The following is a 13,018-nucleotide window of genomic DNA, read 5'->3' as shown; positions in this document are numbered from 1 at the left end:
CTTCACACTTGGCTTGATACCTCGTTGCTTGGAGGATGAGAGAGCTTTCAGCCCTTTGTTGTTAACTTCAGTTGTGCCCTATTCTGGCAGGTAGAGTGCCTTTCTTGGCAAGTATGTTGACAATGGGAAAGACAGGAAGCCTGACTCAACTGTGCCCCTAGTTCATCATTTTGACCATTTTTTGTTTTAGTTTTCTCCTAAAAATTTTGACCAAAATGAGAGTTAGATAAACATGCTTGTTCAATTTTCTGATTTAAAATCATGCAAGTTAGGCTGTGAGCACTGAAAATTTTCCTCTTTTGGGTCCAAGAAATGGTCCAGTTTTGAAAATGGGATACTTTTCGAGAAGATTTAGTCAACCCTAGTAAAAATTTTCAAAAACTATTTTTGCGAACGACCACTGCTCAACGATCACGGAACCTACTCTTGAGATGCACAATCTCAGATCCATAGAAATGGAAAATTGCCCCTTGTCTGAAGGATACTGCATGGCAACGGAAAGTTGCCCCATGTTTGAAATGACACTGCGGCATTCTGAATGGCAACGGAAAGTTGCCCCTTGTCTGGATAGCACCGCAGCGCATTGAATGGCAACGGAAAGTTGCCCCTTGTTTGAATGACACCGCGGTGCATTGAATGGCAACGGAAAGTTTCCCCTTGTTTGAATGGCACCGCAGCGCATTGTAGGCAGTCCTCAGAGCGACGAACACAACCAAACTCTCGGATATAGAGAAAGCGAAGATGATCAGAACCATCGCATGGACACAATCGAATTGTTTTACGGCTGGACTTCATAATGAAGTTGCCTACGTATCCCAAAGATGGGAATCAAGCCTCACGTAGTTCGGGGTTAAGGTACACTCGGGTATTAACCTCTCCTTTTTAGGCTCTAACTTTTGCCAAGGCGCCCGTTGCGGGTTTTCGACCTTGCGAGCTTTGTTCTTCTTTCTTTTCTTTTCAATTCTTTTCATTTCTTTTCCCTCTTTTTTTGATTTTCTTTTTTGTTCTTTTCTTTGCATATTTCTTTCTCCTTTTTTTTGTATTTTTCTCTTGCTCTAACTTTTGCCTGGGTCGCCCTTCCGGGTTTTCGGCCCAGCGAGCCTCTCAAGGGTAAAAGTGTAGCTTTGTCCATGTCAAATGATTTTGAGATCCTGAAGTCATCTGAATCCAGGGGAATGGCTGCTATTTTGCTTTGTAAGCTTCTTCTGATGAGATCTGATCTTCTTGACCTGACTTTCCTGGCCTCTTGTTCGAGGGCTGCTTCAAATCCGGCCGTACAGGCCTCACATCATAGTTGACCGTTGAACCTTCTGAATTCAAGTTTCAAGGTTTGGAAGCAAAGGGGTTGAGTCTCGAGGCTGAGAGCGATCCTAGGCTGCACAATCTCAGGAGTGATTCCACACAGGTCTTCGCAAGGCCGCGCAAAACATTTTGTTTTTGAAAATTTTTAAGAAAGCGACAAATCACTCGCGCTGAAGATAGTGTAGAACCAATCTGGATCAAGCCAGGGTCCTGCTCAGTACTCACGCTAACAAGCATGATTCCATTCGTTAAAGGCTTAGCACGCCTCTCTTTCTCTCAAATGATCAAATTTTTGCAAAACCCGAGGAATTCCTTCCTCTTCGTTTTCACCGCAGTGTTCAAAAAGTTTTAAAAAACTTAGGTCAATGCAATGATTTTGGGGTGCAGAAGAGTAGGCGAAAAGTACCGCCGTTTCATTCAAAATTTCTGGCACAATTGGCACACGGCCGAGGCAAACACAAGAGCGTGAAAAACCACTGCTGTTTCATTCAGAATCTGTTGGCACAACTGGCTCCCTGACAGAAACAGACTCAAAACAAAACGAAAAGACAAACACAAAACAAAATGGTGATGCCCGAGGCAACACCCCCTGGAATCACCTGACTCCTATACAACAGGACTGACTCGATACAACAAGACAGACCCAAAACAAAAGAGACTAACTCAAAACAAAACGACAGACTCAAAACAAAATGACAAGACTGACTCAATACCCAAGTCAGAATGTAGCATTCGCCAACTGCTCAAAACGGTGCGTGCCATACGCCATATCTGGAGTAAACTGAGCACCGCCCGCAGGTGGTTCATCCCTCGATCACATCACGTTATCCCCCAAGTTCACTGATCAAGTGCCGATAGACTTTGCAGGACCTGGTGCGGGGATGACCCCGTTGTCGATCAGATCTTGTATTTCGTGGCGGAGACGAAAGCACATGTCAGTGTCATGGCCAGCTCACTGATGGAAGGCACAGTAGTCGGCTGGGTTGTGCGTGAGAGGGAGGTTCTTTGGTAATGGCTGCGGCTCCAGGGGCTTCAGATGCCCTTTCTTGATCAAAGCCCCTAGAGCCTTTGACAAAGGCATATAAAGTGGGGTGAAAACCTTCTTGGCTTGGGGTGGATATTTGGTTCCTTGTGGGCTACTTCCGGATGCACCGGTGAATGGGGTGGTTGTTTTTGGTGCGGTGGCGGTGACCATGCCCACTTCGGAAGATCTTGCAGCTGCGTCACTGCTGGTGGTCGCATTCGAACTGCGGGTAAATGCCCTCCTGGGCTGCTCATTCTCCTGGTCAAAAAGGCCCTGCTTCATAGCGTCCTCGATCTGTACTCCCATCTCATGCAAATCTAAAAAGGTAGGGAAGGGGATCACAATCATTTTCTACATTAGCTTGGGCTGGAGATTGCGCACAATCATCCGAATTTGGTCCTTATCCGTGGGCCTTAGAGTCATCATTGAGGCTTTGGCTCTCCAGCGGGTCACGAATTCTGAGAAGCTCTCCTTCGGCTCCTGCCTCATCGTCTCAAGATCACGGGTCGTAATCTCGATTTGGGTATTGTATGAATATTGTGCGACGAAGGCCTCGTCCATCTCCTCCCAGCTTTGTTTCACTGAATCCTCCAATTTAGCATACCAGGTGACTGCAATACCCGACAGGGTCCTGCCAAAAAGGGAGAGCTTCTGTAATCTTGTCAAGCCCATCGGGCGCAAAACATCTGAAAACAAGCTCAAGTGGACCATGGGATCTCCTGACCCATCAAAACGGTCGATGTGAGGCATCTTGAACCTGTCCGGCAGAGTTACAGCTGCGTCGGTGTACCCGTTCTCAATGTCCGGGATGGACTTTACCCCCTGGGATTTCTTGAACAGCTTTTCGAGCTTGCTCAACTTCAACGCTGTGGGGTCGACCTCGAACTCGGAGGGAGAGTCCGGTAGATTGGTAGGTGTTTTGGATAGTTGAGGTAAAATTGGGGGCGGAACCGGCCCGCCTGGAATGTCCGTATCATCCTGGACGTTTGGCGTCTCCCCAGGTGCTGGAGCTCCTACTGGGGGAGGAACTTGTTGTGAAGCGGACGCACCGCTTTGCTGTTGTAGCTTGGTGATGAGCTCGGCCTGCTGGGCCATGACCGCAGCCTGCTGTTTGGCGAATTCAGCTTGGCGGACAGCATCTTGCTGCATGAGTTTCATACTTTCTTGCATCTGGCGCATCATTGCCTCCATCTCTGATGTGTTCTGCTGATCCATCTAACTGACTGGTATCTATCCCTGCAGTAGAAACTGAGACCTCAGCCTGACTGTTCACTGGTGGGGTGGATAAGGGCCGCTGACCTGGTAACTGCTGAACCGGTGATTTGTGCCCGACTAGCCCTTTTTACCCTATCTCTGGCGGAGGAACACTGATTTGCCTTTGAACTGAATCTCTGACCTGACAAAGTCTATCAGCACAAGTCCGATGAACCTCGGGGAATATCGGAGCCTTCTGAAGCTATGGTTCCCAGACCTAGCAAAAGAGAAAACAAACAGCATCTCAGCCTGATTCCATCTGAACAGATACGAGCATAGTTGAATGAGTGTGCCCTCTACTGAATTCTGTCCCAAAATTCTGCCCCAAATCTGAGTCTGATACCCACAGGTAAAGCTGACTCCCAAATACTGATAGTAATGCCCGCAGGCCTGATGCCCAAACTCATATACTGATACATGCATTCCTGTAGAGACGCACTCTAAAGCACATAACAGATAAGTGAGAGCCAAAACACCCCTATGTTGGGGTAGGGTTTCCCTGTCCTATTTTGTCAGGAGCTAGGGTTTCACTACGCACACAGCGGTTTCAAACAACCTATAAACGGGTAAGCAACCTGTCCTAGTTTGGAATGGTCACTATGGATCCGAATATGCACTAGGTCGAATGGTCAAAGAGGGTGCCCCGGTAAAACCGGGGTTCATGTTCCCATACTGGCAGAGCCCACAACCGGTCAGCCTTATGGTCATGCCTTGACAAGACAAGCCTCCGGCAAACCGTTCAGGAATAGCAGATGGCAAACACAGTGTCCTAGGCGCACCAATGCAAATGCAATGCAAAGAAACACACAAGTGTAGTCAAAAACAGATATCATGAGTTCGAGTCAAGTTCTCTAAATCCCCAGCGGAGTCGCCAGAAACTGTAGACGTCCCCGAACGCCCCAGGAGGAACGAGCTCCCGTTCTGTTCATTTTGGGGTCACTACAGCTCAGGACTCTCAAATTTGTCACGGTTCTAAGTCTGAACCAAAGAGTCCAAATCCGGCAAATCGTTTTGAGAAAAAACAGATTTTTTGAAAGAAGTGCCAAACATGGACTGCTTTGCCAGATACAAAGTCGCCACCTAAATGTTTTTTAATGGGAAATTTAGGAAACCCTGACTCGGTGCCAAAGGCCACGTGTCCGTCATCACCAAAGTTGCCTCGGCTCGGGAACTTGGGTACGATTGGGGAAGGTCACTTCGTGAGCACCCCCGCTCGCCCGATCAAAGATCGGCCTCTACTAACCATGATATCTATTTTTTGAAAACTTTGTGTGTCCTTATTCCGGTTATTAGCCTAGGTTACTATGTGATGCACACAGCATATAAGTATAGACTGGGTCGCCCGAATTGAAACAAAACATTTCATGTTTGTTTTTGAAAGATGGTTTGCTACTCGCAAGTAGGCTTAAAATACAGATTTTGCCACCCTCGGGTGGGCTTAGAAAAGATGGTTTTGCCACTATCTAGTGGGCTTAAAACTCACAGTCAATGATTTGTTCCAATTTAAACAACCCAACCTTCACCCACAGGCATTCAGGCAGTTATATCACACAAGCAAATAGCCTCATGGTAAACATGCTATCATGGCATTCACTCACACGCATGCAAGGATGCTAAAGCATAAAGCTCACCGGGTACTCCAAGCCAAAAAAGAGACTACATTAGAAATCATGCATGACCCTAAGTATACAGAAATGCCTAATGCAACACATGCAAAAATGCAAACTATAGCAGGCTCGGCTATTCTAAGATGGCATATGAAATGCTACAACTATCATGTATTCAATTTGGAATTGAAAGTACAATGCAGTTAGTATGATGCGCCGAGCCCGGTGCATGCAATACAGATGAATGAATGCAAACATGCTATCATACTGTATGTTAATTGAAATATGCCCTAATCTAACCATCATAAGCGGATAAATAAAAGGGAGAAAGACGTGGGGTTGGAAGACATACAACACACACACGCACACTTATTACAGTTATGCCCTCGCACAGAGGGTCCGAATAAATAATACAGTCCCAAATGAAAGAATAGTACAGTCCAAATATTACAGTCCGAAAAATATACAAATTCCTACTTAATTAACAAATTAACTAAGAAAGCTGTAAAACTGGCGTGCAAGCCAGGGACTGCCTCGCTTCTGATGAATGATGTATGTTAGGCTGCTTTGCGCGGAAATCCACCGGGATGCCCCAATTAGCCTCTGTTTAGCAGTTATTCTTGGAAAGCGTGCCAGACTCCGAAAAGTTGCTGATTCTTTGTTTTGCTGCAACAAAGAGCAGGAAAGGGGCATGGCAATGTATTTTCACAGATATATGCATGCCTCGATCCTCGTGCCACCAATCACGCATATCGAGGCATGATGGCCGAGGAGTCGAAATGTGCAACTCAATATAGAATGAATGCACGTATAAACACAACAAGAACCTAACTCCATCATGGGTAATCCGGAGTGTCGGTGACTGGGAATTGAGACACGTTCCGTCACTCGGAGTACGAAATGCATCTCGTTTCCCGTGCCCGGGCTAACTCCTATTCCGAACACGATGCAATATGCATGATATGCATGAATGCAACTAAGATACAGCCTAGCATGCACAATGCTATGAAAATGAGATGTCTCGAAATGCGTACACACGGGCACGCAAACTGAGAAAATACATAAATGTGATCTAAGATACAACCTAGTATGCACAATGCTATGAAAATGAGATGTCTCGAAATGCGTGCACACGGGCACGCAAACCGAGAAAATGACATACGCAATGCAAATGACATGGAAATATGATATGGGCTTACACTAACATGAGAGAGTCTCAGCCACACTCACATAAGAGGCCGATAGATGAAAATGAAGTGCCTCGAAATGCGTGCACACGGGCACGCAAACCGAGGCAATGGCATACACAATGCAATGGCATGGAAATGACATATAGAATGCAACATGGACGTATACTAACATGAGAGAGCCTCAGCCACACTCACATAAGAGGCCGATGGATGAAAATGAAGTGCCTCGAAATGCGTGCACGCAGGCACGCAAACCGAGGCAATGACATACGCAATGCAATGGCATGGAAATGACATATAGAATGCAACATGGACTTATACTAACATGAGAGAGCCTCAGCCACACTCACATAAGAGGCCGATGGATGAAAATGAAGTGCCTCGAAATGCGTGCACGCGGGCACGCAAACCGAGGCAATGGCATACGTAATGCAATGGCATGGAAATGACATATAGAATGCAACATGGACTTATACTAACATGAGAGAGCCTCAGCCACACTCACATAAGAGGCCAATGGATGAAAATGAAGTGCCTCGAAATGCGTGCACGCTAGCACGCAAATCGAGGCAATGGCATACGCAATGCAATGGCATGGAAAATGATATGCAAGCATGCTAATGGATTTTCACCAATGAAATGTGGGGGAAAACAGCCCCGAAATGAGGCGAAAACACACCCGATGCATGGAATCTCTCCCGAAATGCAAATTAGGCGCATAGAATGAACTACAGCTATACAAAGCATGCATAATTGGTACACGAGATGAAAAGACAGAAGCAAGGCAGCCTCAAAATAAGTATTTTTACAGTACAAATCATGGCCAAACAGCAAGCAAAGATAGGGCAACAATGGCATGCAAAAATGGCCCTAAACATGAGATTATGAAGCAACTCATAGCTGCTAACTCCAAATAGGTTAGGGCCCTTCAACAACATTGAAGAGGGGCCAAAAATAAGCCACTTTACAGAACTGTAAAAACCTCAAAAACAAACATAGATATGGCTAAGCTCTTATGCAAGAAAATGGGCCAAAAGGTGGCCAAAGAAGCAAGTGGTATATGCAAAGCCCAAACTGAAAAATTCTCTTCTACAACATTGAAGAGGAACCAAAAATATGCATATTTACAGAACTATAAAAACCCCAAAAACAAATATAGATATGGCTAAGCTCTTATGCAAGAAATGGGCCAAAAGATGGCCAAAGCACAAAGTATACTAAATATCCATCAAACAGCCAAAGGCCCTTAATGAAACATGAAGAATGGGCCAAAATAAGACTATTTCTAGCTCTGTAAAATGACCAAAAATGGAAGCATAATGGGCTGCCAAAGCATGCAAGAAAATAGCATTCAAGGAAGATATTAAAGCAAGTGCAAGATATGGGGCTCAAACAGGGTTGAGCCCTTAATGAAACATGGAATATAGCTCAAAAAAATGGCATTTTATGTTTTGGTCGGAGCTCAAAACAGCAAGCAAAGAGGCTAAAAAAATGAGGCAAAATGAGCTAGAAAGAGGGAGAAGAGTGCTCACCCTTGAAGACCCAACCTTTGCTGCCTCTAGGACTGAAAAATGTTGCCTCTTAGCTGCTGGAAAGCCACTCCTATCTGCTGGAATGGAGTAGTGGTGGTGGTGCTCGGTGGTGGTGAAGAAATGGGTGTAGGAACTTAAGGATTTTGAAGCTTAGAATTATAGAGAGATAGAGATACAATATAGGAGCTCCAAATAGTTTTTTTTTCTAACCCTTAATACAGACCTGGGGTGCTGTATATATAGGCAAAAGGGGTGGAAAAATGGGGGGGGGGGAAATGGAGGGAAAAAAATGGAGGGAAAACAATCCAAGTTTCCCTCCAAAAAAGCCAAAAAGTGGGATATAAAGGAAAGTGGTAGCTGCTGGACCCAAATGACCGAGAGCCCTTCAACAAAGTTGAATAGGGGCTCAAAAAAAGACACTTTGTAGTTTACAACTAAGTCCAAAACAGCTCACAAGTAAGCCTAAAATACCGCGCAAAAATAGGCCTAAAAGAGCGTTAAAGAAGCAAGTGATAGAAAGAGATCTCAAACAACAAAAGGTCCTTAATCAAACATGAAAAGGATCTCAAAATATGACTATCTCAAGTTTGGGTCGGAGCCCAAAAATTCAAAATGAAGGTTCGGGAGCCAAAACACGCAGTTTGGTGCCTCGAAAGTGGGCTGTTAGGCACCGGAAGTGGTGTCCGACCACGAAGTTGGTCTCTCGGACCATAGTGTCCCCCAAAAAGGAGCAAATAATACGCATGCCAAAAATCGGAGCAAATGGAAGTGGTTAGGCGGTCCCGAACCGAGGCACACGGCCTGACGGCTCCGAAAACCGGGAACCGGGCTCCGAAACGGGCAAAATGGCCTACGACCACAAAATGTAGCCCACGGCCACTGAGAGATGGTCTACGGGACCTCTCCCTCCCCTCAAGAAAAGAAACAGAGAAAACCGAGTCTGGTTCGCGAACCGAGGCAAGGTACAAAAGAATCTGGAAGTCCGGAGGCAAGGCTCGCAGCCGAGACTCTCAAACTTCTGAACGAGCACAATATGCAACATCACCGAGTGCTTAATCGGTGATGTCTGAGTCTTAAGGTCGGTCAAAATGGGGTGTCTACAAGCACGCTTAACTGTGGAGTTCTGATGGGATCCGGTGCATGAGTGCTGGTATGATCGCAACCGAAGATTAACCGCGACTTTATTGTTTTAAGCAGTCGACGGTGAAAAAAATGAAATAGAATGGAACAGGATAATCTGGAAATGGTTTAAAAGGGAGAAATTTGTCGAAAATGAGGCGAAGGCGATTGAATGGGCTAAAAATCGGACATCCTGTCCGGGGGAAAAAAAAAAAGGCGGGGGGGGTGGAAAAAGGGACAAAAGGGGTGCAACAAGGGGACTTCCCAGGGGTCACCCTTCCTAGTACTACTCTCGCCCAAGCACGCTTAACTGCGGAGTTCTGATGGGATCCGGTGCATTAGTGCTGGTACGATCGCACCCGAAGATTAACCGCGACTTTATTGTTTTAAGCAGTAGACGGGGAAAAAAATGAAATTGAATGGAACAGGATAATCTTGAAATGGTTTAAAAAGGAGAAATTTGTCGAAAAGGAGGCGAAGGCGATTAAATGGGCTAAAAATCGGACAGGCTGTCAGGGGAAAAAAAAGGGGGGGTGGAAAAAGGGACAAAAGGGGTGCAACACGAGGACTTCCCAGGGGGTCACCCATCCTAGTACTACTCTCGCCCAAGCACGCTTAGCTGCGGAGTTCTGATGGGATCCGGTGCATTAGTGCTGGTATGATCGCACCCGAAGATTAACCGCGACTTAATTGTTTTAACCAGTAGACGAGAATAAAATGAAATTGAATGGAACATGATAATCTGGAAATGGTTTAAAAGGGAGAAATTTGTCGAAAAGGAGGGGAAAGCGATTGAATGGGCTAAAAATCGGACAGGCTGTCCGGGGGAAAAAAAAAAGGGGGGGTGGAAAAGGGACAAAAGGGGTACAATACGAGGACTTCCCCGGGGGTCACCCATCCTAGTATTACTCTCGCCCAAGCACGCTTAACTGCGGAGTTCTGATGGGATCCGGTGCATTAGTGCTGGTATGATCGCAACCAAAGATTAACCGCGACTTTATTGTTTTAAGTAGTAGACGGTGAAAAAAATGAAATTGAATGGAACAGGATAATCTGAAAATGGTTTAAAAGGGAGAAATTTGTCGAAAAGGTGGCGAAGGCGATTGAATGGGCTAAAAATCGGACAGGCTGTCCGGGGAAAAAAAATTGGGGGGGCTGCAAAAAGGGACCAAAGGGGTGCAACATGAGGACTTCCCAGGGGGTCACCCTTCCTAGTACTACTCTCGCCCAAGCACGCTTAACTGCGGAGTTCTGATGGAATCCGGTGCATTAGTGCTGGTATGATCGCACCCGAAGATTAACCGCGACTTTATTGTTTTAAGCAGTAGACGGGGAAAAAATGAAATTGAATGGAACAGGAAAATCTGGAAATGGTTTAAAAAGGAGAAATTTGTCGAAAAGGAGTCGAAGGCGATTGAATGGGCTAAAAATCGGACAGGCTATCAGGGAAAAAAAAAAGGGGGGGTGGAAAAAGGGACAAAAGGGGTGCAACACGAGAACTTCCCAGGGGGTCACCCATCCTAGTACTACTCTCGCCCAAGCACGCTTAACTGCAGAGTTCTGATGGGATCCGGTGCATTAGTGCTGGTATGATCGCACCCGAAGATTAATCGCGACTTTATTGTTTTAAGCAGTAGACGGGGAAAAAAATTAAATTGAATGGAACAGGATAATCTGGAAATGGTTTAAAAGGGAGAAATTTGTCGAAAAGGAGGCGAAGGCGATTGAATGGGCTAAAAATCGGACAGGCTGTCCGGGGGAAAAAAAAAGGGGGGGGTGGAAAAAGGGACAAAAGGGGTGCAACACGATAACTTCGCAGGGGGTCACCCATCCTAGTACAACTCTCGCCCAAGCACGCTTAACTGCGGCATTCTGATGGGACCCGGTGCATTAGTGCTGGTATGATCGCACCCGAAGATTAACCGCGACTTTATTGTTTTAAGCAGTAGACGGGGAAAAAAATGAAATTGAATGAAACAGGATAATCTGGAAATGGATTAAAAGGGAGAAATTTTTCGAACAGGAGGCGAAGGCGATTGAATGGGCTAAAAATCGGACAGGCTGTCCGGGGAAAAAAAAAGGGGGGGGGGTCGAAAAAGGGACAAAAGGAGTGCAACACGAGGACTTCTCAGGGGGTCACCGATCCTAGTACTACTCTCGCCGAAGCACGCTTAACTGCGGAGTTCTGATGGGATCCGGTGCATTAGTGCTTGTATGATCGCACCCGAAGATTAACCGCGACTTTATTGTTTTAAGCAGTAGACGGGGAAAAAAATGAAATTGAATGGAACAGGATGACCTGGAAATGGTTTAAAAGGGAGAAATTTTTTTCGAAAAGGAGGCGAAGGCGATTGAATGGGCTAAAAATCGGACAGGCTGTCCGAGAAAAAAAAAAGGGGGGGGGGTGGAAAAAGGGACAAAAGGGGTGCAACACGAGCACTTCCCAAGGGGTCACCCATCCTAGTACTACTCTTGCCCAGGCACGCTTAACTGCGGAGTTCTGATGGGATCCGGTGCAATAGTGCTGGTATGATCGCACCCGAAGATTAACCGCGACTTTATTGTTTTAAGCAGTAGACGGGGAAAAAAATGAAATTGAATGGAACAGGATAATCTCGAAATGGTTTAAAAGGGAGAAATTTGTCGAAAAGGACGCGAAGGCGATTGAATGGGCTAAAAATCGGACAAGCTGTCTGGGGAAAAAAAAAAGGGGGGGTGGAAAAAGGGACAAAAGGGGTGCAACACGAGGACTGCCCAGGGGGTCACCCATCCTAGTACTACTCTCACCCAAGCACGCTTAACTGCGGAGTTCTAATGGGATCTGGTGCATTAGTGCTGGTATGATCGCACCCGAAGATTAACCGCGACTTTATTGTTTTAAGCAGTAGACCGGGAAAAAATTAAATTGAATGGAACAGTATAATCTGGAAATGGTTTAAAAGGGAGAAATTTATCGAAAAGGAGGCGAAGGCGATTCAATGGGCTAAAAATCGAACAGGCTATCCGGGGAAAAAAAAAAGGGGGGGGGGGTGGAAAAAGGGACAAAAGGGGTGAAACACGAGTACTTCCCAGGGGGTCACCCATCCTAGTACCACTCTCGCCCAAGCACGCTTAACTGCAGAGTTCTGATGGGATCCGGTGCATTAGTGCTGGTATGATCGCACCCGAAGATTAGCCGCGACATTATTTTTTTAAGCAGTAGACGGGGAAAAAAATGAACTTGAATGGAACAGGATAATCTGGAAGTGGTTTAAAGGAGAGAAATTTGTCGAAAAGGAGGCGAAGGCGATTGAATGGTCTAAAAATCGGGCAGGCTGTCCAGGGGAAAAAAAAAAAGGGGGTGGAAAAAGGGACAAAAGGGGTGCAAGACGAGGACTTCCCTAGGGGTCACCCATCCTAGTACTACTCTCGCCCAAGCACGCTTAACTGCGAAGTTCTGAAGGGATCTGGTGCAGTAGTGCTGGTATGATCGCACCCGAAGATTAACCGCAACTTTATTGTTTTAAGCAGTAGACGGGAAAAAAATGAAATTGAATGGAACAGGATAATCTGGAAATGGTTTAAAAGGGAGAAATTTGTCGAAAATGAGGCGAAGGCAATTGAATGGGCTAAAAATCGGGCAGGCTGTCTGGGGAAAAAAAAAAGGGGGGGGTGGAAAAAGGGACAAAAGGGGTGCAACACGAGGACTGCCAAGGGGGTCACCCATCCTAGTACTACTCTCGTCCAAGCAAGGTTAACTGCGGAGCTCTGACGGGATCCGGTGCATTAGTGCTGGTATGATCGCACCCGAAGATTAATCGCGACATTATTGTTTTAAGGAGTAGACGGGAAAAAAAATTAAATTGAATGGAACACGATAATCTGGAAATTGTTTAAAAGGGAGAAATTTGTCGAAAATGAGGCGAAGGTTATTGAATGGGCTTAAAATCGGACAGGTTGTCCGGGGGAAAAAAAAAGGGGGGGTGGAAAAAGGGACAAAAGGGATACAAC

At 45.9% G+C, this 13,018-nt stretch overlaps 13 non-coding genes across 13 annotated transcripts in view; all 13 read right to left on the bottom strand.

The window, feature by feature from the left end:
* Nucleotides 1-9,271: 9,271 nt before the first annotated feature.
* Nucleotides 9,272-9,389, bottom strand: LOC145811910 (5S ribosomal RNA). The gene has a single exon (XR_014355441.1). It is a non-coding gene; the product is annotated as a 5S ribosomal RNA (ribosomal RNA).
* Nucleotides 9,390-9,579: 190 nt separating this feature from the next.
* LOC145809063 (5S ribosomal RNA) lies at nucleotides 9,580-9,698 on the bottom strand. The gene has a single exon (XR_014352557.1). It is a non-coding gene; the product is annotated as a 5S ribosomal RNA (ribosomal RNA).
* A 191-nt stretch (nucleotides 9,699-9,889) lies between these two features.
* Nucleotides 9,890-10,008, bottom strand: LOC145811395 (5S ribosomal RNA). Its single transcript, XR_014354937.1, has one exon. It is a non-coding gene; the product is annotated as a 5S ribosomal RNA (ribosomal RNA).
* Nucleotides 10,009-10,201: 193 nt separating this feature from the next.
* LOC145811137 (5S ribosomal RNA) lies at nucleotides 10,202-10,320 on the bottom strand. The gene has a single exon (XR_014354687.1). It is a non-coding gene; the product is annotated as a 5S ribosomal RNA (ribosomal RNA).
* A 190-nt stretch (nucleotides 10,321-10,510) lies between these two features.
* Nucleotides 10,511-10,629, bottom strand: LOC145809274 (5S ribosomal RNA). The gene has a single exon (XR_014352789.1). It is a non-coding gene; the product is annotated as a 5S ribosomal RNA (ribosomal RNA).
* Nucleotides 10,630-10,822: 193 nt separating this feature from the next.
* On the bottom strand, nucleotides 10,823-10,941 carry LOC145812043 (5S ribosomal RNA). Its single transcript, XR_014355569.1, has one exon. It is a non-coding gene; the product is annotated as a 5S ribosomal RNA (ribosomal RNA).
* A 194-nt stretch (nucleotides 10,942-11,135) lies between these two features.
* LOC145811525 (5S ribosomal RNA) lies at nucleotides 11,136-11,254 on the bottom strand. Its single transcript, XR_014355066.1, has one exon. It is a non-coding gene; the product is annotated as a 5S ribosomal RNA (ribosomal RNA).
* A 196-nt stretch (nucleotides 11,255-11,450) lies between these two features.
* LOC145810768 (5S ribosomal RNA) lies at nucleotides 11,451-11,569 on the bottom strand. The gene has a single exon (XR_014354324.1). It is a non-coding gene; the product is annotated as a 5S ribosomal RNA (ribosomal RNA).
* Nucleotides 11,570-11,761: 192 nt separating this feature from the next.
* On the bottom strand, nucleotides 11,762-11,880 carry LOC145811275 (5S ribosomal RNA). Its single transcript, XR_014354819.1, has one exon. It is a non-coding gene; the product is annotated as a 5S ribosomal RNA (ribosomal RNA).
* Nucleotides 11,881-12,075: 195 nt separating this feature from the next.
* On the bottom strand, nucleotides 12,076-12,194 carry LOC145811402 (5S ribosomal RNA). Its single transcript, XR_014354944.1, has one exon. It is a non-coding gene; the product is annotated as a 5S ribosomal RNA (ribosomal RNA).
* Nucleotides 12,195-12,386: 192 nt separating this feature from the next.
* Nucleotides 12,387-12,505, bottom strand: LOC145811923 (5S ribosomal RNA). The gene has a single exon (XR_014355453.1). It is a non-coding gene; the product is annotated as a 5S ribosomal RNA (ribosomal RNA).
* Nucleotides 12,506-12,697: 192 nt separating this feature from the next.
* Nucleotides 12,698-12,816, bottom strand: LOC145812157 (5S ribosomal RNA). The gene has a single exon (XR_014355681.1). It is a non-coding gene; the product is annotated as a 5S ribosomal RNA (ribosomal RNA).
* Nucleotides 12,817-13,008: 192 nt separating this feature from the next.
* The window catches only part of LOC145811490 (5S ribosomal RNA), a 119-nt gene continuing 109 nt past the window's right edge, over nucleotides 13,009-13,018 (bottom strand). The window contains exon 1 of the ribosomal RNA XR_014355030.1: nucleotides 13,009-13,018. This exon is cut by the window's right edge and continues 109 nt beyond it. This is a non-coding gene — a ribosomal RNA (5S ribosomal RNA).

Source organism: Camellia sinensis, chromosome 14, assembly GCF_055761805.1.
Source record: "Camellia sinensis isolate YWXY chromosome 14, ASM5576180v1, whole genome shotgun sequence".
NCBI lineage: Eukaryota > Viridiplantae > Streptophyta > Magnoliopsida > Ericales > Theaceae > Camellia > Camellia sinensis.
This window is presented reverse-complemented; position numbering and strand designations above follow the sequence as displayed.